The sequence below is a fragment of the Pelmatolapia mariae genome, linkage group LG3_W (assembly GCF_036321145.2).
Source record: "Pelmatolapia mariae isolate MD_Pm_ZW linkage group LG3_W, Pm_UMD_F_2, whole genome shotgun sequence".
Classification (NCBI taxonomy): Eukaryota; Metazoa; Chordata; class Actinopteri; order Cichliformes; family Cichlidae; genus Pelmatolapia; species Pelmatolapia mariae.
In genome coordinates this window covers 81,949,913-81,977,573 of record NC_086229.1, presented here as the reverse complement: position 1 = coordinate 81,977,573, position 27,661 = coordinate 81,949,913, and the positions used below count along the sequence as shown (strand labels likewise).

General features: G+C 41.0%; 1 protein-coding gene across 14 annotated transcripts in view; it reads left to right on the top strand.

Moving 5' to 3' along the window:
- The window catches only part of LOC134624900 (adhesion G protein-coupled receptor L3-like), a 265,399-nt gene that overhangs the window by 96,395 nt on the left and 141,343 nt on the right, over positions 1–27,661 (top strand). The window lies entirely within an intron of this gene.

The following is a 27,661-nucleotide window of genomic DNA, read 5'->3' as shown; positions in this document are numbered from 1 at the left end:
TGCTCTACAAACGAACATGTTTATAGTTTAGGATGAAAATGATTGTAGCTAATTATCCCTTTCATGGCTGCATTTTATTTTCTATGACGCTTAAAATGTACATGATTAAGGGCTGACAGGTTAATGCAAACACAGGTGGCTGTAGATGGTTCTGCCTGTTAGTTTTTAGGTCAGGAGAGCCAAGTAACTGGACTACATTTCTTCATGGGTGTTGGGTCTGTTTGGAGAACCAACCATTTTAAATGCTGTTATGTGACAAATAAAGTGGGAAGTCTATGAAGTCACATTTGCTGAGTGAAAATCTAGCATCTTATTTGTATGTTTCTTAACACTAATTAGATCCTATTAGTGTCTATGTAATTAATCTATAGAGTGTATGGATGCAGCTTGCTAGCCAAGCTAACTGTTAGTGTTAGCTAAGTGGTAGCGTTAGCTTAGCTAGCAAGCTAACTCTACTTAGTTTTTTTCCGTCTAAAAGCGTCACATCTGTCCACAGAAACCTTTATAGCAATGGTCATAAATCTAACGCTGAGTATTCATAATGCTAGAAGACAAACTCATAGATAATTTGGAGGCTACATCCATATTTTATATACAGTCTATGGAAGCTACAGATGACTCAGCGGGAGCTGATATAAATAACCTATAACCGCTTTCCCACTGGAAGCTTATTAGCCTACTTTGCTAGCTTCTACTTCATTGTGGGTTACAAACTTAACCGTGCAGTGTGTTCTCCAAAATGATGGATGTTGTAAAGAGACAGTAGACCTCTGTGGGGCAGTCTACTAAATAGGAAGTAGTCTAAACTGTACATACTTAGCTTTACAACAAAATGACAAGATCCAAAAACCCTCCTACACCGTTTCCAAGAATTGTGGTGGAAAAGGGTCATAATGACGATTGAAAAATATGCATAATAGATGCAGTATAGTTATGTTTTTTTCTATCCTTGGATGAAAAAAAAAATTTTCAAACACCTTCCCAGTCTATTTCTTTCTTTTATGCAGCTTCGCTAAAAGAAATCCAGGGCCACAATGCAAGGTCTTTTTATATGCATTCATTTTAAAGGTGCATTGTTGACCACAGCAGATGATGATAATAATAATGATAGGTTGTTTGGGCTCCCATTCAGAATACTAGCTTGAGACTATTTGCATGCATGAATATGTACGTGTTCACACACAGGCATGCTCAGAGGACACAAATTGCTTTTTGCTGTTAAATAATTGTCATATATTGAAAACATAATCAACCAGTCTTGTGTTAATGAGAAATACTTTAATTCACACCTGAGGATTGCTGATATTGAATTAGAAATTAAAAATGTCTTCTTTTTGAAACATGTTTTCTTAACAGAGTAGCTTTTTAAATATATTTTACTTACTCCTAATAATATGTACACACTTTATTTCAATACTATTTGGGTCTGGTGTAGGACCAGCCCTTGAGATTTGTTAAAAGTAGAAAACAGAGCTCCAAGTTAACAAAGCCACAAAATGAAGGCAGAGCAGATTATTAGGGTATGGTATAGTGCAGCGGTCCCCAGCCCCCGGGCCTCGGACCGGTACCAGTCCATGAGTCGTTTGGTACCGGGCTGCGAGAGTTGAGGCTCAGGTGTGAAATGTATGGTTTTCAGGGTTTTTATCGGTTTTCAGCGTTATTTTGTTATCGTTTTTATCGTTAACTCGGTTTTCCTGGGTCTTTTCACGTGTGTTATGAATAAATCTTATTTTTTTCGGTACCAGTACTAATTTTATTTTGTTGTATTTATCCGCGACACCTTAAAGGCCGGTCCGTGAAAATATTGTCTGGCATAAACCGGTCCGTGGCGCAAAAAAGGTTTGGGACAGCTGGTATAGTGCATGCACTTTTCTCTGTTATGGATTAATTTGACTGAGAAAACCAGTGAGCCACAAGCAGCATTAACCACAAACCTCACCATACCTGGCTGCTAATCTGTGCCAGCCATAAATTTAAACTGACACAAATCAATGATCATTACAAATAATATGAACAGGTTATTTGTTAAAGCAGAAGAAACATGTGTGATGAGTTTCACTGCCAGAAGTGAGCTTTGTTTTCAGAGTTATGAGCCTGTTGTGCAGAAACCGGGACATGGAGGCCTATTTGTCAGGCCAGAGAGGGAAGATGCTCTTACTGTACTTCGGCTTTTTGCGTGTAATAGATTGCTAACATTAAGGCAATATATAAACAAGTTTTCAGTGTTTGAAGCAAGTTGTATGAAAGCAGTGAACGGGGAGCTCAAGGAGAGTGCGGAGTGAATATACATATAGTCAGTCTTTGGTGTGTTGTTGACTTACTGCAGCACTTAAGAGCAGAATAAAAACTCCTATCTGCTATCATTCTAAGCATGGTTTCCCTTGCCTTTGAGGTCAAAACACCCTTGAGCACTCAGAAGCGATGGACTTTATCTAAATTGCTGCTCTGCATTGACTTTGTCTGCCTCATTTTATTTCCAAAGCTGAATGTATGTTCACCTCTACTTATTTCCAGAGCTTTAGTCCCAGATTGGTCACGGCCCCTTGAGAATACTAATGGACTTTTGGGCTTTATCAAACTATTGCTCTTTGCTTTTTAGTTTGGTAACACAGAGTTCAGATAATCAGCTGTGTGAAAAGCAGCCGATGCTAAAACGAGGTAGTTTGAAACATGTTGTCAGATAATTGATGCACCCTGTAGCTCCTTTGTTCTCCGAGCCGCCCACTCAGACGAAAATCCCTGCAGGAATGAATCAACGGGTCCTGCAACTGTCAAGAACACAAAACTAGCATAAAGTAGCAGGGACAAGTGTGTCTTTTTAGCATCTCATTTCTACCGGGGGTGTCTCAATGATGCTTAAAGGGAACTACAACCTGATTCAGAGCCAGGGCACTTTGTCTTGGGAGAGGAAGCTGCTGAGTGGATGAAAGGTGTGGGTAGCATGAATTGGAACTGGGAGGGAGGGTGGCAAAGAAGGGACGTGGTCGTGGCTTTAGTGACACAGCTAAGCATTAGCATGCGGGGGTTAGCACAACAAATGAACGGCCACCTCCGACTATTTCATTGTCAAGCTGTCACAGGCGTTGCTAGGCACCTGCGGCTAAGCTCATTAGGGTTAAAAAGGAAAATGAGCCTGAAACAGAAACAAGCAGTTAGAACAGACAAAGATAAGGCCAAAGCCAGGACAGAGAGATTATGGATATTCATGTCTTTTTATTTTTTAGTTGACTAACTAAAAATAATAAAAGTCTGATGTATGTCTTAGTGTTGTTTCTGTTTTTAGACGATAATGAATTCACGTTAATCAGATTTCAGACATTTGCACAGGAATTCTTCAGGTTTCTGATATTTTTTTTCTTCACTGCCTTGTCTGCTCCATCTCCAGTGTCTTGACATCGGTAATAATGCGAGCACACTCTTTAATTAATATTTTAGCTGGATGTTCCTTCTTCACCTCATACTTTCCTGTCTCTGTCCATAGCCTAATCACTGGAAACAATCCAAACAAGGTAATAGTGTGATTAGAGCATTTACATGGTTCCCAGTAACCTGATTTCCCCCTGATTGTGGCTTTCATGAGGTATTTGATTACCGAGCTAATTTGTTAGGCCTCAAAAACACACATAATACAGAACTTGGCTAGATTAAAAATATATTATTTTTAAAGAACCACGAATGAAACATTTGTGTTGAACAGCACTTCTTTTAACGTAATAACGGACTAGTAGTGCTGAAAGTGTCTTACTATAATCGTAGTGTACGTCTGTTCGCCAACTCCTCCTAGATAACTTAATCAATCTGAATGAAATTTACAACATGCACATCTGTATAACTTTTGGGAATAATTTTTAAAACACTCAAGTCCTTAAATTATATATATTGTGTTTGGCAGCTGATCTCAAACAGCTACATTACGTATACGTTACGGATATGCTTATACGGATATTTCGTGTACGTTACACATACGTTGTTGTTTCTGGATTCATTTTTATAAACGATTAAATATGTCATGCATGTCTTTTAAATATATGTTCGGTAAACAATGACACTAATAGTGCCTGTGGCTGGTTATTGGCTTATTGTCTTATACCATGAATATGTAGCTTGCAAAGAAAGAGAAGACGTTATATAGGCATCAAAAAGAATAACATAATAAATTAACATACAGGTCTGTGTTGTAATACACGGGCGAAGCAAACAAATGCAACAGGCCTGTCAAAAACTGCCTTAGAGTCAGTAAAATAGGTTATTGGTTAAACTCCAACAGATAATCTAACGAATATCTGATTCCCTGCGTAACCTTTCTGCTAATTATTCAAAACCCCACAAACCCCAAAGATGCGTTCTCATTCTGAAGTATGACAAAACACTGTTTAGACTTCAGCCAGAGTGATGCAATCTATAAGGCATCTTGGAAATATGGACAATGTTTGATATAAATGGTATTCCCTAAAGCTGCAGTTGTGGTCCTCAAGAACAGCGGGGATCAACACTCTCACAGCTTGGTGCTGACAAGACCAACTGTGAAACTTACTCTGACTCACTTAGAGCTGACTTGAGTTTGTTCTGTGTAGAAATGACCACCATCTGTCAGTAAATCAAAGTTTTTGTTCCATTTTTAGAGTGTATAACACTTCCTCAAATGCTTTGAGCAAATGGTCAAAGGAGACATATTGGCTTTTTCTTTTATTATCATGTATATACTGTTAAAGTCCTGAACGCTCATAGGAAACATGGCCAAAGTTGCAAATAATAAGAACAATGTCAGGAACCTGTGAAGCAAAAACTTCTCTAAATGATCAGTCTTAGATAGTTTTCCCTACTTTTGCAACTAAAATGTCAAAGGGAGGGGATACCCATGAAATGGTCATCACAAACACAGCATTCCCTCTTATTTTCTTTTCAAACCTTCTGTTTAAAAAATGGGAATGGGCTTAAATAAAAGGTGAAAGAGTAGTAGAGTCCAAGAATAAAAATATAGACCTAGAAGCGAGCACAGGGACACTTCCTAAAAAAAATAAATCTTGATGTACAGTACTGTGCAAAAGTCTCAGTTCTTTATACTTTGCTTCCGAGACTTGAGCAATAGTTCTGCTGGAGTTCTGCAGGCCTTTCAAAGTTTTCCTTTGAACATTAGCTCATTTCAGTGCAGTCCTTTTAACTGCAATGGTCTCAGAGGAACGGTGGCTGTCAAGAAGCTTAAGGAAGGGAAGGAAGGGAAACGGTGGGGGGAAAAAGCTGAGGTATGCCAAATTACTGAAAATCAGTGGCAACAGGTCTTATGGACTGCAGAATTCATTGGACATTTTTTGGAAAGTTTTGCATTTTGGAATCATGTCAAAATTAGAATTGAGTTATGAACGCAGAAAAATACTGTCAGATTTTTGATGTTTCATCTGGAGTGTGACTGATCGGCAATGGCTTGGTTTTCCAGTATGACGACGATTCCAAACACATTGCCAGTGCAGTAAAAGCATACCTGGATAGAAAAACATACAGTCAATGGAAAAAATACTAGAGAAACTAGGTGATCAAAGTTTATTTTCTTTCCTGAAGTTTGATTGAATTTCCTGCATGTATAAAATGCTGATGAATGATAGTTTTATGTTGTGGCTGTTAAAACTGCGGACTGTTGAAACAAATGTAGGCGGCTGACTAAGGGGAAAAAATGTTGACTAACCTAATCTTTCTAATCTCTCAATTTAACTTGAAGAAGTGGTTTTAGTAACACAGTCGCCTTAATCTGGTTAAAAACTAATTGGCATACTTGTGAATGGTCTCATGCTATTTTCCTCTTGTGGTACTCGGCACTCTTTTTATCCCACTATGGCCTGTGTACCACCTGCCTCTCCTGCTGGCACCAGTTAAGTCGTGGTGACCGGCGAGCCCTGTGGTTAGCATTCACGTAGCGTCTGAAGATGAGCCACGCTGCTGCAGGCTTAGTCTGTGTGCCAGGCTTGCGTCCATCGCTGGTAAAAGTGCAGCCATGTCACTGGCTCGCTTGTGCTGTCAACACACATTTAGCCAGCTCAGCCCTCCTCCACCCGTTTCACCAACCACTAAGAAGAGCCCCATTGTTATTCAGCTATCAAACCCAAACTCTACCTGTTTCAGTTTAGCCCACTTATAAAGCCATATAAAAGAGCTACTTTGGTAAGGTGTTTGGTTCCATTACAGTCTTTTAAGCGAGAGCTAATAGCACTCTGTATGTGAGTGATAGCGCGTCACTGAGCTCGCGAGCGCGGTAATGCATCTTGAAATGAAGGTTGTCTCGCACCATCCTGTGACAGGGTGAAATGAATGGGTCTCTTTCATTAGCTATTCCCCCCCTTTTGTGCTTTGAACACTGCGGATGTGCAGAATCCATAGCCTCTGGATAAACATGCCACTTATAGGTGGTGCTGTGCTGAAAGCTAGATGGAGGCTAATGATACTGTAATTGAAACATGGTACCGAGCTTTAATTTAGCACAATTTGACACCATTTGCATAGTGTGTGCACACACGCCGCAGCCTGTGATTTTTTTGCAATCATCGCCGTTCCCCCGTGGGACACTTTCACAGGCGATTCTCTGCAGCTGAGGTATCTGTTGAATCTGCCCTCTTTCAAACACGTGTATACATCTAGTGCCACTTCCCTGTGTGAAATCGCTGGAGAGGCTGGCCACTTGTGCTATCAAACAAGACTGACCCTTTTCTCATCAGAGCCCCAGTGTCTCTGTCTCTCCGTCTCTCTCTCCACCCTTTTTTTTTGTGTGTTCCCCTTTTCTTTTCCCGAAGGCGGTGTGGCCTTCACGGCAAGTAATTACAGGCTATATCAAAGCTATATATCACCTTATATCTCAGTAGACCTCAGCAGCCACCTTAAGGGACAGCTGATAGCATTGTGGCAGGCTTGTGCATGACCCCTGAAGGAGAAAAGCAGGTCAGGATGGAGCAACTCCCTCCCTTTCAACACATACACATCTAAACACCTACATGTTCTGATCTGTTTTTGGTCTTTTTTCTTCCATATGCACTTGATTTCTTTTCTGTAGCCTCCCTGGGATCCTTCGCACCACTGCGCCGTCACACTTGTCATTTTACAGAACAAAAAAACGGAAGAACAAAATGTATTTTTGACATGGAGCGTGTTGTGTTTGGTGCACATGACACTAACGATGAAGGTTAATAGATGTCACAGCGTGATAAGTCCCGCGAGGAACAGCAAAACTAAATTAACACAACCTGTGATTTCACCCCGCCGGCCGCATGACAGCTGACATTTGACAAACTTCATGTTGATGACGTGCAGGAGGAAAACAAACAATCCCAGCGCACTTGGATGGGAATGCGTGAGACAAATGACGGATGGAACCTCGTGCTGACCGAGGGACAAGTGTGATTAAGGGATAAGGAGCGGAAAGCAGATGGGAGGATCCTCTCGCCTTTGACGATGATCTTCCCCATACGTAGCAGTTCTCATTATCCTTCTCCTGTGACCTTATTTCAGCGTTGGAGGATTTGATGAGATATTTGTTTGAGAAGGAGAGTGGGATTAACTGAAGAATCGGCTTCCGGAGGATATTAGGGACGTATGATTTATTGGAAGAAAACACGTAGTCTTTGGCAAATGGGCCGTGCGTGGGACTCAAAGTGCAGACGCTGAGAAGAAACATGCTGACGCCTTTTTTCCTTCAGAAGGCTTTAAAGTACCAGTTCCTGTTAACTGATTTTGCTTAACGTCAGATTAAAGAACCAGTATTCTTCACTGACCAAATGAGGATTAGTTATTCAGGCTAACTGGTTGTGATATTTACAAAACACAGACCTAGCACCTGTAATTCCTAATAGCTTAAAAAACAAGCACATCTGTGCTGATATCCCCTCAGCAAAGAGGGTGGCGACTGCAGTATCTGCCTCATAACCCTTGGCATTGTTTTTGATTTTATCCTTATGTGCTTCAATACTTTGATCATCACAGCTGTTTGTCAAAAAGGAAATAATTAGAAACCGAGTGTTGTGCAAAAGTATTGAGCCAGCCCTCAGGAGCTGGGCTTGTTGTAATTTTTTAAACTGGTCTTAAGCAGAGTTCTCCAGGCTTTCTGAAGATCTTTCAACGTTTTTCTTTGAACATTGGCTGCTATTAACTTGAAAACTTGGCTTGTCCATGGTGTGGAGTCTCTTGCTGAAGATTGCTGAAAAAACTGAAGAGACATACCTGTAGCAGATGAACAGTGGAAATAATGTCTTTACGAAATAGGAAAAAAACAATCCAGCAAAGAGCTAACACAGGGCCTGCGAGATGCATCTGGCCTTTCAGTTGATCCATCTACTGTTCGTCGAAGCCTCAACAGAAATGGTCTCAGTGAAAAGGGTGGCTGTCAACAAGCCAAATACCTGAAGTATGCCAATTTACACAAAGACTGGACTTTAAATTAGTGGCAACCAGTCTTATGGAGCAATTGAGGTCAGGAGAGAGGTGGGAAAAGTGAGTGACTACAGTCATTTGAAAAACATGGGTGAAGCTGTGTCATGGTTTGGGGTTGGATTTCAGCCAGTGGGACTGGGGATCCTTTCAAAACTGATGGCATTATGAACACAGAAAAGTACCATCTGATTTTGAGCCACAATCCAATACAATCTGGGAGGTGTCTGATTGGCTGTGGCTTTATTTTTCAGTATGACAATGATCCTAAACACACTGCCAATGCAGTAAAAGTATACCTGGATAGAAAAACATACAATGAAATACTCGCCAGAGCCTGAACCTCAACATTACTGAAGCAGTGTGGGATCATCGCGATAGAGAACAGAACAAAGGGCAGCCAGCATTGGAAAAAAAGAGCTTTGAATATCCTTCAAGAAGTCTGGAGAACTATTACTTAAAGAAATGACAAGAAAGCTTGACTAATAGGTTTCATTCTCTGGTAAAGAATCAAGGTCGTCAAACTAAATATTGACTTTGAAGCTTGTTACAATGGTCCAAATTCTGTTTCTCCTCATACATTGTATTTCCATGTATGTTTGCATATATTTTAATAAGTCTAGGTAACTAATTTCCATTATCGTAACAAAATATATGAAAGTAAGGATTAATACATGACTTGTACTGTACTGTATGTCAACAGGTCAAGTCTTCTGGCTGTCTACATCTACTTACAGTAAATGTCTCCTTATACTTATATCCCTGAAAGTACAAAAAACAAAAGTAACAAAAAACCCCAGCATGATGTCAGTATTAAATTTCACTCAGTCCACGCTGTTTATGTACAGCTCTCCCTGTGAAACAGCTTTACAGTGTCTTCCATAACTCTCGATGTGATGATCGTGATCTGAGCCTGGACCGAGCCTAACGTTTTTATCGGAAAACCCTGCATGACAAACTGCAGGTGTAAGCTTTGAAAGAGGTGGGCAGAATGAGCTGATGAAAGATTAAATCAAGTTGCATTATAAGAAATCTAAGATTGGGTGATTTTGGCCCTCGGCCAAAAACTAGAGAGTGAAGATATCTCTGATGAAAGTGCAACGCTAAAAGAAAGCAGAAAAGCAAGCAAAATTACACGGCACAAGTAGCTTTAAGTATTTATGAAGCTTTAATATAACAGACAGCTGCTGCTGGCATCGAGAGCGATTATAATGCCGAGCAGATGTGAGCGTAATACAGTCATTGTTCAGGCACGACTTTAAAGCCGTACCACAAGTGGCCCGTGTTGTTTAAAATCAGGGTTTGCATAAACATTTAACTCCCGAAACAAAGAGCTGTCAGATGACTTAATACATTTACATTTGCATTAATGTCAGAATATCACCCAGGTGTTCCTCGCTTGCTAAGTTCAATCAGGCAGATTCAATAAGAAAGAAGCACTGTAGCACTTTGTATATCCATATATAGATCCACTACCTTTATTGATCTGATTCCCAACGGGCCACTCACATAAGAAATAGGTTTATATATATTTTATTAGATTGCATCGAGGCGATATTTGGCGTTGTTCATTCTCAACTACAAGTGTTCTCCGCCAGCTTTTCTCTGTTTATGCAGGAGTCATTGGTTTGTCTTGCTTACTCTTGGTTGGAGGCTGTTTTTCCATGATACAATTATGTGTTGAGCACCTGACAATTACAGAACAAAAACATGACCGATGAGCACAGCGGGAGACAACTGCCTGTTGTAATAGCGTGAGCAAATACAGAATGGTGGGAGGTTTTTTTTTTCTTCTTTGCAGCCGGCGTTAATATGCAAAAAGGGTATTAATAAAAGCTCTGACAGAAAGGGAAGATAAAGATTCCATTTTACTGTAAACCAAACATGCGACGCAGTAAACGCATTCAGAACTTCTTTGGATTACTGCAGGAATTCAAACCGCCTTTCCATCTGTGCTTGTTTGCCGCCTGCCCCGGCGTAACCCTCTTTTCATGGAGAGTTTTTAAATCAAAGAGCTTTATTTCTTCCACTTTCTATTCTTTTCCCGCATTGGATGACATCACCTGACATTCATTATCCTGTCTCATTTTTCAGCCTTCCTGCCTCCGAACCCCACTCCAATCGTCTTTGATAAGAACCTGCCGCATTCAATTTTGGCCAATTAGCTGCAATAAATTTCAAGCTGGCGGCCTTTTGAGTAAGCCCGGGTCTCCCAGACGTGGCGATACGAGACTCTGTGGTGATTAGACGGAAAAGGAAGCCTGCGTGAGGGAAAAAAAAATGTTTAAGAGTATCTCCCTACACGGAGAAAATTGGTAACTCTCAGGAGACGGAGATAAAAGAGCGGATTGACACGACCAAGCCAGTGGTTTGAATCTACCGTAACCGTGTCCGCTTTTGGATTCCAAGATGAATACCCCATAGACTTTATTATGCCCCTACAAGCTTTGCCAGGAGAATCCAGAACTTTGGAAGTTTTCAGCAATGTTTTTCTTTTTTTTATTATCCTTTGCCCCACAGGAAGCCTGGAAGCTGGAGCTGGGTTCTATCAGATTAATAGCTGTCACAGTGGTGCCTCACTAAACATGGGGTTTTATAATGTGTTAAAAAAAGTGGAAGTGGGAGGCTTTGGTCCATTTGTCAACGAGGGGAGTGAGTTTCATTTGGACGAGTCCAAACAGTAAAGAAAGGGCTAATTCAGGCAGGAGCAGGTGCTTAGTCAGAGTGGAGGGAGCCGACTCGGCTTTTTCCTTCCCCCTATCTGATGTTTGCTCTTCGCTGCGCTCCACCATTTTTTTTTATCACTTTTTTTTCTCTTTTTGGTATTCCTTTTTTTTTTAATTGGCAGTTGGGAGTAGCCAACACATTTGATGTCTACAGCTTCGTTTTGCCCTAAAGCACTGGATCCGTTTATTTTTCCTCCAACATAGCGAGGGCATGCAACTTTAACTGACCTTTAATAACTTTGCTGGGTATTCTTCATCTCTCTCCCCCAAGATAAAAACAACATCCTTTGATGCTGATTCTGGGATGAATTTGAGAGCTTCTTGCAGCTCTTTCATCCCATCAGTTTATCATTTTTGCAATTTAAAAACTTTGATATGATGACAGTTTTTTAGATTAGTGTGTCCAAATCTTAAAATATGATTTGTGTAAAACTACTAAAATGGATAACATTGATTATCCTATTACAATGCCTAGATTTCCTAGAAAACCCTGGGTTTCCTATGAATGTTATTTACCCACCTAAACATTGCTGCACACTATGCCTACCCCAATGCACAATGGCACCACTCAACAGCACTGGCCTCCCCCCTGGTAAAATAATGGATGGGAAGGAGTCCAAAACGTTTACTCACCTCTGAATTCTCCAGATCCCATCCTTCAGAAAGTGCCCGAGCCATGCAGGCCCCAACCCACAACCCACCAGACCCAAAGGATTGACTCCAATTACACATGAAACTTAACGGTATTAAATCAGTAAATGATGGTAGAGGAGAAAATTTCAAAGAAGATAGTTTAGGATGAAGTTCTTTGTAACCTAGCAACAGTAAGGGCTGAAAATGAGGTCATGGGTGCTTCCGGGAGGAAAAAAAAAAGCAATCCAAAAATGCCGCCTATGGACACGGACCCTAAGTTTGCGAGCATTACAAGTGATTGGGTTTTTAGAGATGGGGACATCCTAAGGAACTCAGTATAACACTAAGCCACTTTAAAAGATCTTTTTCTCCTGTCTCTGTGGACTGTTTTCCCAGCAGTCCTGCCTCTATATCCAAATCCAAAAAACCCTGGGTTATGAGGGGCAACAGCTGCGTGAGTCATCACCATCCTTTCAACTAGTCGAAGGGGAAAAAAAAGAAAAAATAGCATTGCGCTTCTAATTATCCCCCTTCGCTTCCACCCCCCCAAAAAATGAATTGCAGTATAATTTTATACAGCAGTATTGTAATTGTAATAGTTTTGATTAAATTTGATAGGGGTGAGCAGACAGTTTATCATTTAAGAACAAAAATAAACAGCTCGGCTCTGTGTAGTCATGTAAACAGGATTATTGCGGGAAATTGTCAGTTTATGCAATCATATAAACAGCCTAAACAAACTGAGTCTGTTGGCAGTGGCGATGATACTGGTGCATATAAAAGTAAGCGTATCTAATTGAATCCAGCCTTATTAATCACTTAAGTGAAACAAAAGCGAACCTCGATGTGATGCGGGACATAATTCATTTATATTTTACCACGGAGTCGGGAGGCTCGTTACCTGCCCTCAGTCTCGCGCGCTCGCACGCTGTCGCCGTGAACTTCCAGGGGAACAACTTCGTTTTCACACACTGTGTTTGTGACAGAGCTGTTTAAAATGTATGAGGGTAGTAAAATGAGACTCGCCGTGATGGTCGTGATTAATCACTACATTCTTTTATTTTTTTTATATTCCACTTCATCTGTCCCTTTGGTAAATTAATCACAATAACAGCTGCATTAAGAAACACCCTCCCTGCACAGGGTCTAGAGCTGTTCGTCATGATTATGTTGTGATACCTTGTATCAGGTCCTTTCAGGCCAGCTCTCGGTGTTGGTTAAACCGATTCTCCTCACCAAAACTTTGACTCTACTGAGCTTTTGGTGAACAGGTGTTTATCACTGGTGCGGGACTTTCATAAATGTAAATGTCACTGACATTTAGATGTAAACTCCCCAACCTTTTTGAGTTCAGTATAATCACATTAATCGCGCATCTCTGTCTATCTTCTTGCTTTTCCATGCAGTGACCTTCAGTGTTCATCGAAAAAACTTTGATAAATGATATTTCTCTCTTTGATTAGGTTTGATTTTTTGGTTGCTTTTGATGGCTTTCAAGAATTACCTTCACTTTGGTCATGAGAGGTCACAGCTTTCTCTTTTTCCTCTAATGTAGTACAAATCTGCCAGCTTTTGTCATGCACATTTAAAGAGTGAACTTAAACATTTACACACTTGTCCTTGGAAACTGTTTGAGGAAAATCAGGCTAGGTTATATTTCTTTTCACATGTGGCACACAGGAAGAAACGGTCCTCTTCAGAAGGGTGAAAATAGCTTGGTGAAGGAGCTGCGTGCAGGACTCGGTGAATGCTCCTTACTATTAGCTGAGCTATTCTCACATAGGTGCAATCTGACGTCCCGTGTACTTTGTTGGAGAATTGCTTTCTCACATGTACCTCTCTCAGAAGTTCAGGATTGCGCCGCATGTGTGAAAATGGCTTATGTGGATGTTTGTCACTTGGCGTAATCACCATTTGACATTGCTGAAAGGTCAGTCATCTTTGTGAGTTTAGGCCGTGCTGAGGTACTGAGGACGGCTCAGACTGCTCGGCCGAGAAGTCTTCAGGTCGCTGCTCAGCACGGCATTACAAGATACTCTTCCCACCTTAATCCTACTATCTCACTACCTCTCAGCCCGTTTCCCTGTCCTCTCAATTACTCTTTGATTTTAAGTCTCTTTTTGACTCCATAGAACTCCTCTTCGTCTTAAGCTTCTTTTTTAAAAATTTACCTCAGTGATTCTTTTTCTTTGTGTCTGTCACGTAATTTTTCTTTCTAATGGGCTTAGAGGATGGGCATGAATGAGCATCCGCAATCAAAATTCTGCGGCGCTGTACGAGGGCGTGGGGAGCAGGATCTACATTCATGACACACGCCCTCTAACCTTGGCGAGACAAGTTCAAGGGAGCAAAACGGGGTGAGGTTTCACCTTGTTTACTTTGTAATTCTCTAATGGCGGCACATAGTAAGCACCTTCAGGATGAATCTGCTTTATTAGCCTGGTCCCATCCACTCATAGTTAGTGGTTACCTGGTTGGTTACCCCAATTCCAGTTTGCCAAAAGGAAATGTCTAGAATTGTGCTCAAATGTGCTATTTATAATCTGAATCTGCAAAATTTACCAAAAAATCTCTCCAATGGATGAAGATGTTTTATCTGAAAGTTGTACTGTAGTGGTCCAGTGGTTACCGCTGTCACCTCTTGGTAAGAGGGTTTGAACTTTCTGCTCGTGCAGGGTCTTCCTGTCCACTTTGTGCGTTTTCCCACAGTCCAGTGACATATGAGAGAAATAGTATTTCATTTTCTCTGTGGAAACCTCTCACCTGATGATAACAAGCATGGGCCCTGTGACTCTAAGCTGTGCAATCAGTGGCATAGCTGTGACATATTAATCATAAACAATGAGCCAATGCTGAGTCTAAAAATTCAGAATTTTCTTTTTATTTTACCTTTTTTTAGAAGACTGATCATTTTGTGCAAGTTAAACTAAAAACTCAGTAAGAGCTGCTGGAAAAAAACCAGCAAATATATTCTTGAACACAGTTTGGGTGCAGACCCAAGTTATCGTTGCGTGTAAGTTTGATTCAGTTCTGATCAATACTGTAGGATAATTAGCCATTCTTAGGTCAAGCTCATCAATTAATAGAGAATAAAGGAAAATGTAATTACTGAAAGTCTCTTTACCTGTTTAATGATGTTTTATGATGAGTACCAGTGATAAAAATTGCCTGGCCTACTACATCTACCCTCCATGGATGCTACGCTGATTTGCTGCACCAGGCTTTATAGCTTTCCTGGCTGAAAATCTGCACTGTTGGATGCTTAGCACATGGACAGTATTGAGCATTAACAGCTTTGGTCTTTTTCAGTCTAGAAGAAACATAGCCAGGTCAGAATTGTACTCAGCGTCATCATTTATTTATTGTCCAAGCACTTTATCCAGTGGTGAAAAGCTACTCTTAGATACTCTTGTTTTACTGTTTTCTTACCAACCAAGCACAATGCCTTAGAAGTTTCGTTTTCCAAATGCCTTTTAGAAAGATATTCACAGGAATACCTGCCGTTCCACATCTGCCTTTCCCCACAGTCTTGAAGCCCGCTCCGTAAAAGTAGCTTGATTCAATATAATCTCAACATTTCTTGGTATCTTGGTCTCTGGTATCTGTTTTATGAATTTTCCAGCCGGTCACGAGAACATATGATACATCTGGAAATGAAAGAAGCACTTTAAAGATTTTCATATCCCATTTCCTCTTTATATTAAAAGATCTCAAGCTCAATTTTGCCCGATTCTTGGGAAATATGGGCCAAATGTTTTTGCTTTGAATCATCACAACCTTCAAATACTAATCGGTATAAAATAGTTCAATTATCACTCTGTTTGATCTCTGGTTACCAGATCAATGTGCACGTTTAAAAAACACAAGGAAAACATAGTGTATCAATCTTGAAGCTCGAAAACTGATGACACTCTCTGGTGATTAATGTTTCATAGCACAGTTGCATAATTCCCTTTGATCTATTCCAGTGTGCTGAATATTCATAGAGTTTGTACCACTTGGACTCTACGCGTTTCCAGTACCGCGCATAGAAAACCTCAGCAGGAGATTCCTGTCTTGGGGGACTGCGTATAACTTATTTATATTTCTAACAATAGATGAATCTCATTTGACATTCCTCCTCCCTTAGGTGAGCAACATGATTAAGATTATTCTGATAATCACTAGTAATAATATTATTTTACCATCAGATTAATTAGTCATTAACCATCACAGATAACATTGTCTGCGTAATGGCTTTCTGTGATGTTTCTGACCTTCCACTTGCTCTTTTTTGGGAATCCTTGTGCCTTTATGATGCTTAGACTACCATACAAAACGTTTTTCACGTCTTATCTCAAGTCTCTACTCAAGTGTTAAATCAGGGGTGGGGAACTCCAGGCCTCAAGGGCCGGTGTCCTGCAGGTTTTAGATCTCACCCTGGGTCAACACACCTCAAATGATTAGTGCATTACCAGGCTTCTGGAGAACTTCAAGGCATGATGAGGACTTAATTTAGCCATTTAAATTAGCTGTGTTGAATCAAGGACAAATCTAAAACCTGCAGGACACCGGCCCTTGAGGCCTGGAGTTGGACTCCCCTGATCTATGGTCTGTGGTCTGTCATGTTTTATAAACTGTATGTAAAAGATGGAAGTGCTTTAAATCTACATTCTTTCTAATGACCAGCAGGGGGCAAATCCTTTTTAAAAACGTCAGATTGTTACACTTAAAATAACTTTATTGTTAGTCGAAATTAGTCTAAGATTGTTATTCACCAAGTCGTAAATCACAGACATCACACATTATTATTTAGCATGCTAATTGCAGTTTTACTAGCAAAGTATCCTGCAATGTCGTCCTGAGGACATTACATCAAAATAAAGAGGGCATTCTCGGTCGGCAACAGTAGACCGGGCTTATCTTATCTCATGAGGTTTGTTGTCGACCAATGATTTTTCCAGCAGTTCTGACAATCCCATTTCTTCCTGTGTGCCACAGTTACAAGTAACCACACAAGACTGAAATATTAAAATTTCACTATTTCAGCTATGCTGACACATACTCTTTCTAAATTGTTTTGGCTAAGCTGCATAATTACCTGAAAAGAAATACTCTCTGACTAGCTTTCTTTTAGATTAAATCAACTTTATTGACAAAATGTATTGAAATCTATGGGAAAACAACCCTTTAGGCCTTTATCTATCACCTGGAACACTTTAATAAGTTTACGGTCTCAGTTCAATACAACATGATGTTTATGTAGTTTTACTCTCCCCTTTAGAGTCTCATTGCTAACGAGAGCGTAGTAACACTCCTCACTTATCACGTTCACTTCTTATAACACAGAGATGGCAAAAGCAAAATCCTGTAGCTCAATGCTAAGTGGACGGGATCTCACTATCACAGATGTCACAGAGGCTACATCTGTCTTTAATATACAGTCTGTGGTGTGTTTATAGGCTTTGAATCTGTCTATATTTTTATATCCAACCTTATAGTTAGACAGCTTTTAGGAACTTTTCATATCATTTCATATTTATTTCATTTACTCACATAACCTGATATTTTTTGGGCCATATTAGTCTTTGTATTGTATAACTATATCAATAACACTTGATATTGTAGAGGTAGACAGAATAATAGTGCTGCCAACTGAAGATCTGCACCGCACTCATTTTCAGTGGCAAACATGTTCCTGTTGAGGGTATTGTTGGTGTCTAGAGTGGCCTCTCCTGCTGACCCCGTACTTGCTTGTGAAAGCTAATTATGCCAGGCTATTTTCTGACCAGGGAGCATGTCAATATTACACAGTGGGAGAGCTCTCACTTGCCGCGCGCTGCATTCGTATTCATGAGCCTTAATTCCATCAATGGCTTTCTCAGACCACTGGACCGTGGCCGTTCCTTACCAAGGTGTGATTTTAAGGAAAGTGCTTGTAGCTGCCACGGAGTGATTGCTATACCATAAAAGAGAGTAGCTTACAGCCCCGCCCTCTCGCCATTTGCTTAAAACATGTTCCAAAGTGCTGCATATAAAGCAAGAACAGGCCTTTTGTGAGTGCAGACATGGACCTAATTTTCCCATGTACATGCTCATTGAGATGGTTGAGGGCGGGGGGGGGGGGGTTGAAGAGGGTGAAAGCTGGATGGCTGGTGGTGGAGGCTGAGGCTGCGAGGCTCCCGTTAGGGACTTTGCAGTGGAAGCGAATGTAGCGTGAAGCTTATTTGTGCAGCGGTGCAGCAACTGGATTGAGTCTTTATTTGGATGTTACAGGAACCCCCCAAAAAATTGCATCAGTTCTTAAAATCTGTGCTTGCAGCAACAGGAAAAGAAAAAAGATGTAAAATTGGCTGCCCATCAAGGCTGATATCTGCTTAAATTTTGGATATTTTAATTAACAGCTCCTCTATGACCTCTATTCATCAGGTAATTTTCTATTCAGATTAAGGTCTCATTTTTAATGGAGACCTGAGTGCACAAAATGATTTTTTATTGAATTCCCTATTTTAATTAAATTATATTTAATTATTCAAATTATAATTATTTGAGGCAACTTTATGCATCATGGCTACATACTGTATCTGCGCCATAGAAACAAAGATGAGAGACGAGGGAGGGAGGAGGCAGGCGCTGGTTTTATAGTTGGAGAATGACAGCAAGGGAAGCAGCACAGATAAAAGATGCTTCATCTGCATCACTGCAGACCCTTTTCCACTCTTTTCCCCGCTGACACTGTCACCACACAATCAGGTTTCTCACGTCACCTTGAAAAGTTGATTGAATTTATTTTAGATGCGCTGCCCCCTGACGCCGGTACACGTCGACTGATGTGCGTCTCGGAGATACGTTTTTCTTTGATACGTCACAGGAACCTGTCCTTTCAAGTGTCGTGACTTGACTTTGTGTTTCACAAAGATGTTAAACATTTAGATGTTGCCAGCCAGAACATCGTTGTCTCATCCACCTTTGAATGGCCTCTGCTGTCTCATTATGTATTAGCATTTCTTGTGGAATTTCAAGAAGGTATACCCTTCATTTTTATATATATATATATATATATATATATATATATATATATATATATATATATATATATATATATATATATATATATATATATATATATTTTTTTTTTTTTTAAACACCCAGGGTGTTCTTCGTGATGCAAGTTCACATGAAAGAGGTGAGAACTGTGCACGCAGTCTAACACCTGCTGTCAGTATATTTAATAAAAGATATGATGGAACTGTTGACTCCAGTTGGGAAATTAGGAGGCTGCATAGGAGCATAAAATAATAAAATTCAGCAAGGTATAAAAAATAAAAAAAGAATTAAAAACACAGAAGCGGTATATAATCAATCACAAGTATGGAAAAAAAACATCACATGCTCTCACTTCATTGCTTATAAACGGAATAGCTTGTCTTATAAAACCAAAGCAATTTGGTTGGAGCGTAATTTCAGTCAAATATACAGATCATTTTACATTTATAATTGCTCTTCATTAAATAGTTTCACTTCATGTCCCTTAATGTATGTCATAACTGCAGTGACAGGTTTTAAATGTGCTGCACCAATCACTGCCAGGAGTGCTGCAGAGTATTGTAGCAGCTATTAATACGAACTATTAAATTAAATTTGTCACTGATAATAAGTAGCTATGGATTTTTTTTGGAAGGAGACCCTGTTTTATAGGCAGAGTGAAATTTCTAATTGTGCTTAAAGTGGAACATCTTTCTAACTCATCTTCTAAAGACACCTCTCTGAGCTGTTTTGCACTTTCATAAAAAGACGGTATTTTTATATCTGCCGTGGGCCCCCGCAGGAATGGTGTCTCCCTTTTTCCTTCCCAATTGATCGCTGAAGAGATGGCCTTTTTTGTTCATGTATATCAATGGTCCCAGAATAAAACAGTACCTCAGGGGTTTGATCTGTGGCATTAGCAGCCATTGCAACACAGCGCGGTTTGAACTTGAGACGTCTTTGTGACAAGCAGTGAAGGTTAAACCCAAAGTTAGCTCGCCTACCCGCTAATCCCGCTTTGCGAGACAGGCCTCGGGTCATAATAGATACCAGAAATGATGGAATTAGGTGAGGATAACACGTTTTTATGTTCCGTACAACAGCACAACAAAGTGTGAGCCAAAAGACTGTCATTTTTTCAAAGTGTTTTGCAATAAATCTTCTGCTACAAACAGACACTGACACCAAATACATACCGGAGTTGGGAAACAAGCCGAGCAGAAACAAACAGACAGGATGACACACTCTAGACTTTGTTTTCCACCAGAATGAGACTCCCCTCCTCCTCAGGCTATATCTCAGGAGACCTATTGGTATGGAAGAGAAGTTAAAAGACAGCTAAATGTCTTGGCTTCCCTTGACAAATTCAGTGGGACAGTGGTGCTGCGTGGGGTGAAATACAAGAGATGCCTTGTCACCTCTAGCCGTAGAGGAAAAGACCAGAAGTGTATCAGTCTTAGAACTTCTTGTTCCCTTCTTTTTCACCTTGCCTGAACTCCTGCTCTGTAAAATCAAAGTATTATGTAAGTCTTAGGACTTCACTAAGTGTTCAGGAATTAGCAATACAGATTAAAGTGCTGTTAAAATAAAGGGTTGTAAAAAAAGATATTGCAATACTAATCAGTATAGATTAGACAATATTATTTGTGACAATGTCCATACAAGCAGTGCTGTCACTGCCTCCTCCAGCTGTAACACAACTTTGCACAGCACCGCTCCACACAGGCAGGTACACAGCCCCTCCCCCCACTAGCAGCTGAACACATGAAAAGCAGCAAAACAAGCTTGCCGAACCATCATAAAGTCTGATGCTCTGGTTATGAGGAATGTTGTATATAGAATGTTGAAGTAGGGTAATTTTCTGATTTACATTCTGACTTTTTGTTTGTTTGTTTGCTTGTTTGTTTCTAAATCAGAACTCTCGCCCCCTGCTGGCCCTTAGAAGGAATGCAGGCTTTAAGAACCTTTAAGAGACTGCTGATTTGTGTATTCATTTATTTTTTTTCAAGCACAAATGCTTAAAAAACAACTCACTACTGAAAATTGTATGCTACTGGCAAACGTACAATTGCCAGTAGCAGCATCATGAATTATAACTACTTTCTTTTCTTTTCTGTCTTACATTACTGATAATTTCACACGTTTCGGTTTGGCACAGGATAAAAAACAAAACAAAAACAAAAAACAGCTCAGTTGTCACTCTGGTTTCCTCACAGTTATGATGGGTATTTCTTTGTGATCTCGCTGACATTTTATAGGCTTGGGGTTTTCAGTTTTTACAAAAGAGCAGATGAGACGGGTTACAACTTGGCGTCAAAACTGTGTCAGATCTGATCAAACAGAGACGACACACATACTTTCAAATTAGACTTGCAAAGATGTCATTATCTCTGATATCCATTCAAAAGCATTCCAAGACTTCATACAAAGAAGACATTCGACTAAAGCACTCCAGAGCTTGTCAGAGGTTCTTCACATTGTTGCGTTTTCTTCCATATTGTTTTATTGCAGTAGTGATTATCCATAGCTAATTCATTAATTGTGCTAGTTTATCAAAACTTTGAAGGAGCGTAGTTGGCAATGTCAGATTTGGATAAAATTATGAAAATAAACTCTGTCACCTTACTATCAGCGTAATTGGTATGTCTTTGACTGAATGTGGACCTTTGTACTCTCACAGGGTCAGTCAATTACTTTCCTCTCAGGCTAAAGTTGTACACAGTGACTGACAGTACCTTGGGCATATTGACACCACGGAGACAGGAGAGCTCAGTCAAGCCCAAGCTTTTAATCCCAGCCATGCATCTTTCAGCCGAAATCCTTAAGACCCGCGGTGATTTCCCGCATGCCAATGGAACCCTGGACTCATGCCGAGCTATCGACGCCTGACCCCCCCCTACCTCCTGTATCGAGCACCGAGGTTACTCATAACCCCTGCTCGTCTTTCATTATTGAGATGTGAATGAGGAAGGTCAGGGGGTGGCTCTCATCGATCGGTCAACACAGGAATATTTGATTGTCGCTCAGGCGGCTCTGCCAAGGCACTCCTCTTCATTGCAACAGAGGTTGGCTTTTTGAATGTAAAAGAAAACGTTACACATGTGTGGCGAGCATGCACTTTGAGTGACTTGTAGCATTCGGTCTCATTCATGCTGCTATTTTGCCTTAAAAGACCATGCAGCTCTACATGGACTTTTTTTTAAATTGCTAAATCTTATAGCTTGCACTGGTGGAGCAGTTTGTTATTAGCAGCACCTTTGTCACATAAGGTAATTAGCGGTTGAACACCCTCCTAGAAGCTAAGCGCTGTGGGTGACCGTTACTGAAGCAATGCGGTTTTAGGCTTTGAAAAAGGGCTTTGAAGAAGGAAAGCGCTGGAAGCACATTCTGGCGCAAGTCGGACATTGGAAGTTACCATGGTGACAACGACTGGAAATGAAAAATCTGTGCTTAAAGGCAGGCCTTGGTGTGTTGGTGTGTCGGTTTGTGTGTATGTATGTGTATGCACACTCAGGAAAGTCAGGGAGAAAGATAGCGGGGGGGTTCAGTGATACAGTGTGCTTATTGATTTGTGTGTAGATTATAAATACAGTGAATGGAGTGCTATTCTATCTGAGCTTGGGTGTAGTTTTGTGTGTGTGTGCTTTTTTTCTTCTTTTTTTTCAAAACTGTCCTCAGAATTTCTTCCAATTTTCCAAAACACAGATTGAATAACGGTCCAGAGAAAAGGATTAGAATCTTTTTGTTGTCGCTGTGCGGTGCACGCAGCCACATAAGCTCCCCAAAGCATTCCTTTGACTCCAACCGGCAGCAGTCATTGCTTTTTGTGCGTAACAAACAAGGCTTGATGCCTTGAAAAGTCAAACCAGTGGCATTTCTGCCTCTCTTTTTTATTCCCCATCCATCCCTCTGAAGACCGGCACAGCAGTGGCACCACTGGGTATCTGGCTGAAGAATCTGACGCTCGCAGAGATGCTTGAGATGGGCTTAGAATCTCAGCAGGAGCGGTTCAAAAGGCTGACCCCGGCCAGCCATCAACCGAGCCTGTCAGTATAATATTTCTAAATGCATTCCTTTATGAATGAGCATACTGAAGGCTGTGCATGTGTGCATATTTCTGTGCCCACTTGACTGCCTGCAGAGATGCTAGCAGCATAATTTCAATTTAAGTCTCAATTCGCGAATTCGTGCACAGCCGCACACCCATCAGGAATCTTGCTTCACACCTTGCACATCAAATTATCGTTTTTCTTGAATATGTGACACATCAATATCCATGTGACGGTGGTTGTAAAAAAAAATATGACCCAATCCTCACTTTTACACCCCCCTCACCCCCTCTGGAATGAGGCTTAGTCTAAAATGGGTCTACAGGCTGAAAGTCCCAGGGGCCTTTGGCTGGAAGATAAATCAAGCGTCACCAGGAAGATGTGGAGCAGCATCATTTGTTGGCAAGAATAGAAAAATTCATCCTGGAAATCGTAAATCATTAGACGGGCAGGCCCCAGTGAATAAGCCTCACCCTCCAAACAAATCGATCTGCAGAGTTGCTGCACATTTCAATCCGGCCTTCTGCCTCTATACAAGCACCTGGAGAGACACTGTGGGCGTTATGATTTACATAGCGGTATACATAACCAGGGATCAGACACTTCCTGCTTTTTTTTTTGTTTCAGTAACTAATACTTAAGTCGCGCATTGATCTGTTTTTTTAATGGAGGTGATTTATTCAAATATTCTGCAATGAATACTGGTGTCAGCGGGATAGTTTTAAGGGAGTTGGTTCTGGTAAGTCGAGTAGGAGTGAAACCACTTTTCCAATCAATGCCTATTATTCTCGTGCAAAAAGATTTCATGACATGTCCTAACGATCCATTGTTAGAATTTTTTTTTTTTTTAACTTATTCTTACATAATCACACATTTGGACTTTGTGTTAATTTAATTGAGTAGTGCACGGTACTTCTAACAGCTTCTGCACAGTGCACAGAAAGACTTTTCTGTGAGGGTCACTGTTACTTCTTGGGAAGTGATTAAACAATGCATCTTTTCATGGCCAAAACCCCTCTTGGTAGATTGAAAGGAGTGGTCATGCTGGCTTTTTAATTAGTCACTGTCATAAATATCGCAACATATGAATCACATAGATCAGGCATAACATTATGACCACCTGCCTAATATTGGATTAGTCCCCTTTTTTGCTGCCAAAACAGCCCTGACCCATTGAGGCACTGACATTGAGGCATGGACTCCACTAGACCCCTGAAGTTGTGCTATGGTATCTGGCACAGATAACAACAGATACTTTAAGTCTTATACGCTGCAACATGGGGCCTCCACGAATTCAATTTGGAGCCCAAGCCAACACCTCAAACTCCTTGTTGTGCTCCTCAAACCATTCGTGAATCTTTTTTGCTCCGTGGCAGTGCCTATTATCTTTCTGAAAGAGGCCATAGCCATCAGGGAATACCATTTCCATGAAAGGGCCTCCAACAATGCATAGGTAGTTGGGTCCTTTCATCCATGTGGATGTTACTTTCACACGTACCAAGGTTTCCCAGCCAAACATTACCCACAAAATCACACTCAGAAGGCTTATCTCATTCCCATAGTGCATCCTGGTGTCAGGTGTTAACCAAGTAAGCATGTAGCCATCCACGTGATGTAGAAGAAAACATGACTTGCCAGACCAGGCTACCTTCTTCCATTGGTCCATGGACCGGTTCTTACGTGCTCATTGTTTGTGCTTTCGGTGATGGACAGGGCCTGACTGGTTTGTGGCTGTGCCGTGATGCTCGCTGTATTCTGACACCTTCCTATCAGAACCAGCATTAACTTTTTCTGCAGTTTGAGCTGCAGTAGTTCGTCTTCTGGATCTGACTACACGGGCCAGCCTTCCCTCCCTATGTGCATCAATGATCCTGTCGCTGGATCAGCTGTTTCTTCCTGTTGACCACTAATGACCAGGAACATTTAGGGTGTCAACTTTAAGGACAAATTGTTCACTTGCTCCCTAATATATCCCACCCACTAACAGGTGCCATGATGTAGAGATAATCAGTGTTATTCACTCCACCTGTCACTGGTCATAACGTTATGCCTGATCGGCGTATATCTGCGATGTCACCAATTACACAGAGCTCCTCTTCACAGCCGTTCAATAAAAGTCAGCATCAAAATGGAAATGTACTGTTTCAAAAAATGTTTGTGTTGGATTTAGTTTAGTCACGGGATAAAACAAAGAAAACAGTGTGCAGATAATGCATTATTTATTCGAATTTCCACTATGGATGTAAGGCTGCGGTTGAAATTGTGCGTGCGTGTGTGTGTTTAAACTAATATTGGCAAGCCTCGGAATCACTATCAAGTTTCAAGAAAACATTGTTCTTTTGCTCTCTTCTGAGCTGCACAATTTTCAAGATGTGTATCTCCAGACATCCAAGGAAATGGCTGAGGATTATTCAGGGGAGTTTTATCTTTGCCCTTTTGAGATAGACAGCCATGTCTGTGCTCCAAAAAAGACCACTTGCTGTGTCCCTGCCTTGAAAAGCGAAGATAAGCTGCACATGTGAATGCATACATATATAAAAAAAGAGGAAAAAAAGAACACTTACGACAGAGAGGACTCGCCGCACGAGCTGTGTTGTCTCCAGAAGAGTGTGTCACTGATGTGTGAAGGAGTGCAACTGAACTCTTAACACTCGTCGAAATTAACCATCTTACACGGCCGAGCTTTTATTGTATAATTTAAACAATATACTTGCAGCATAAAGTCGAACTGCACGCTCTCCTTATGAAACCAGCTTTATGGGATTGTTCTTTCACTCGTTTTTTTTTTTGGCTAATGTTGAATTTGGAAGCGTCGAACTCCCTCAGCACTCTCCAGCATGAGCCAAATTTATACTTTAATGGAATTTCGGTGTGCGCAGCCAGATGGATGTCGACAGCATGTGCAGAATCACGGACTGACCTTTCAGGTGGAGAGAGAAATTGCATCATCTAATACCTTTTGTGGCACATAAATAGATGGATTAATTTCAAGCAGGCTAGCCGAGCGAGTTTGAGCCGTCCACAGCATGACGCCTCGCGCTTCAAAACACCAAGAAGAGGAGTTTGATTTGCAGTTCTCGCAAAGGAAATTTGGTGTTGTTCTAATACTTTTACTCCCTGATGACGTTTTTATCACCGGCCTTTGTTTCCTATTTCACATCCAGAGACATTTTTTTTTTGCTTTTGTGTACTCCACATTCTGAATTCACAAGTTCAGTGCTGGGGCTTACTTTTATGAGCTACACTTTTTCTTTTTTCAAACTGTCTACCTGCAGTAGCAGAGTGACTTGGAAGCTGTTAGGGTGAACTAAAGGTGAAATAAACCTCTACCGAGGAGCTCAAAGGTTTGTCTTCCTCTCAAGCATCAAGTTACTTAGACACAGCAGTATTCCAGCTCTTTTAGATTTAGTCACACTCGCTGGTGCTGCAAAATGCAGCAAATAACAGCAGAAATCCCCCAAGGGCTTGTCTTGTTTGGCCACATCCTGTGCAACAGTTCAAAATGCTTGCTGTTAATCAGTTAAATTTCAAAGCACAGCAAGTTGTGCTGAGTAACTAAACCTCTCTCACGAAACTAGTGAGTCCACGTTTGGTAGGAGTGCAAGTGCAACCCGTGCATTTACCAAATGCTTACTGCAGCAGATCAATCTTTCAGCAGTCATGAAACCGCTGGTGGTTTAGAGCGAAATCAGAACAGCGGCATGAACCGAAGTAAATAAATTCCTCCCGATCATCGTGGCGAGAAAGGCTTTCCTTGAGGTGGTAACCTTTGTTTGGCCAGACCTTGGCTCGGCGATGATGTCTGACAAACAGAAGTCTGTGCGGCCGAGCGTCTGTTTCTCTCCAGTTTTCCTTCTACAAAAGACGAGATTATGTTGGAGCTGAGAAGGGTGAAGAGAAACTATTACGACTCCTCATGAGCACTTGTGGGCAATGGAGAGATATCATTTGAATCGGCCACGGTTTTGTGAGTGTAGCTGCTTTGCTGCAGTCATTCTGCACTTATGTATGGCAGCTGTACGCTAGCAACTTATAGTCATAATGAATGCCGCCGTTAGCATGTGTCATTGCCCTGCAGGCTGTTTGCGTATAGTTGAATGCAGAGTGTTGGATAACAAGCTTTCTCCACACAAAGGAGGAACTCTAAAGTGCAAATGAGCACAAAAACAATGTGGCAGGGTTTGGGGTTTAGCGGCTGGAAAAAGAACCAAAATGGGGAAATGCTATAACCGATGTTTAGATTGAAACATCTCTGACTGAGGTGACGCTTAAAATCATGTTTAAAGTGCACATGTTCATCGAGCTGAGCTTGTGCTTGTGCTTCAGGTTCTCTACGCAAAGGACGTCACACATGAATCCATATGTCGCCGTAAACTCAGCGTCGACTTGAATCTTTAAAATACTGCAGTCTGTGTTGTGGTTAATCATCTTTCCACATCCAGTCAGAGTGCCCCAGCGCCGCTGTGTTTTTCTCAGCTTGTCGTTGCGTCGGAATGAACTGTGGCTTATCTTCCAAATACAATATTAGAGAGGGAGGAAACTGTGTGATGTAAAATCTTATGAAAGCTACTAATCTGTGTGAATGGTTAAGAGGGATTATGCTTGTCAGGAGGGGGGGAATGAGCCTGAGATGCTGTTTTTTTTTCTTTCAGAAATAGCATTGAATTTATGTAAGCAGTGGAAGGAGTTCATGAGAGATGATCATTCCTGACCTTTGTTTGACTGCTCTTAATGAAAGTCTTATTCCGTACTTAACGCAGCCCAATAAAGGCCGTTCACAGAGCTCATGCACGCAGACGCGCCATCTTCCCCGCACTGTGGACTCACTCAGCACTTTATTTA